Raw genomic sequence first — 2,323 nt, 5'->3', positions numbered from 1 at the left:
TAATTCAAAATGCTGCTGCCAGACTTTTTACCAAATCATCTAAAATGTCTCATATAACACCAATTCTGTCATCTCTACACTGGCTTCCCATCAATTTCAGAATTCATTTTAAGAATCTAATTTTCACCTTCACAGCCCTGCATGGACAGGCACCGGTCTATATTAAAGAGTTGTTACAGCCTTACACTCCAAGCTGGTCTCTGAGGTTGTCTTATCTGAGTTTGTTTGTTGTTCCAAACTCCAGGCTTAAGACCAGAGGAGACTGTGCTTTTACTGTTGTAGCTCCAACTCTTTGGAACTCTCTGCCACTGAGTCTAAGATCTGTGGACTCAGTTGACACCTTTAAAAAAAAGCTTAAAACCCATATGCCTAGACTTGCATATGCTTAACTTGTTGTACACTGTTGCTTGTCTTGACTATGCTCGTGTTATTTCTTGTCTGTGTATTTTTCTTTGTAACACACTTTGTAACCTCTGTCTTGAAAGGTGCTATATAAATAAACATATTATTATTATTATTGTTATTGTTGTTATTATTATTATTATTATTATTATTATCATCATCATCATCATCATCATCATCATCATCATCATCATCATCATCATCATCATCATCATCATCATCATCATCATCATCATCATCATCATCATCATCATCATCATCATCATCATCATCATCATACTTTGATGACAGGCAGCTTAAAATTACAGTGGCCAGGAAATTTCCAGAGTTGGACCTTGACTGTGACACCTGGTAGGATGAATCCACAGTGAGGATTGGAGAGGATGAGGAAAATGTTGGGCACCTGTTTTTTCCCATCTCTAGAGACCTGAGGGGGGTTTCTGCCGGGACAGCAAAAGTGCATTTACCAAACGTGTATTCAAAGTTTTCAGTCAGGTGACCAGCATGAAAGCCTGGAGGGCAAAAGAGCTCCAAAATGCAGCAAGGGTTTGCTAATGAAATAATCTCATATTTAATTTCCCTCTGCTATTCAGCTGTGTGTAATCATTACAGAGCGGCTGCTCCAGCAACAGGTGCTTAATAATGGTCTGTACAAACATGTTCTAACCCAGCTAGTCCGTGATGATTAACAGCAGCTGTTTATGGATTATAAACTAACTGGCATCATTGAACAATGTTAATTCACAAAGCACTTCAACCAAATATGACGCAGTAATCAAGTGAATCACCGTTATGTGATCAGGCTGTTTTATGACTTATTTGTAAAATGATCATTCATAATGTTATTATGTAAAAATCACCAAACTGACACACCATCATCATCATCATCATCATCATCATCATCAGCTTTCTCACAGCTTCATCGGTCCATGCTTAACACTCCAGAAATCAGTTTTAGTTCAGTGCACCTTTCCAGACTGACCACCTGTGGGTGCTAAAGAGGATACAGCATCGAACTCTGAGATTCTAAGGCCTCCAAGGACAGCAACTCAGATCCAGGCTGAATGCTGTGAAACTTTATTTACATTCTATGTGTGAAACACAGATGAAAATGTGGAAATGTAAAGGGAAAGGAAAACATGTTTAAACCCGTTGAAAATCAGAGCAAAAAAACTGTGAAGAAGAAAATTTGCTGACTTTGGAAACTGTGAAATCTTCGTCAGCCAGCACTGATGAGGTCATCTGAATCACCTGTCTACAACTGACAATCAAAATAGATTTCAGACTGTGAGCATCCCAAAACTCTGATGAAAACAGTGATGTATTTTTCATGTCTGCACAGTCAGAAATGTAGTCAGGCCAGCGAGTTAAAAAAGGTGTAACGCTTGCTGTCCTCCAAACATTTTTAACATAGCGGCAGATGGCAGGGCAGAAAAACTTACTCTGACAGTAGGTGAACTGTTGGCTAAAAAGTACAATATTTTGCTTTGGTAACCCTTTTGACAAAAGCAGAAGAAGACAAAGAACATTTTGATGCCTTATTCGTGTATTTGGAGTGAAATTTGTGGATTTTCTGGCAGTTTGTTCAGAAGATTTCAAAGATCTCATCAGCAGGCCTCATACTGTACTCTGTCTGATAACATCACCTGCTGTGTTAAAGTTAGAAAAACAGCAAAAAAACATCATGTTGTTTTAATAATAACATTTTAAAAAGTGTAAAAGACACAGAAAACTGTTTAATACAACGTAAATAGTTGAAAGATTTGTGGACATTTTAAAGCAAAAATGAAGCATGTACGTTGAAGTGGGCTGAAGCCTTTCCATCTTGAAGTTGAAAGAGTTAAAAGCAGATTTGCAGAATTCTCCCATCTGTTTCTGCTGAATCAGTATTTCAACATAATGATTCAATGACAAAAACAGA

This window comes from Notolabrus celidotus, chromosome 3 (genome assembly GCF_009762535.1).
Source record: "Notolabrus celidotus isolate fNotCel1 chromosome 3, fNotCel1.pri, whole genome shotgun sequence".
Classification (NCBI taxonomy): domain Eukaryota; kingdom Metazoa; phylum Chordata; class Actinopteri; order Labriformes; family Labridae; genus Notolabrus; species Notolabrus celidotus.
Note: the sequence above shows the minus strand (reverse complement) of the source record.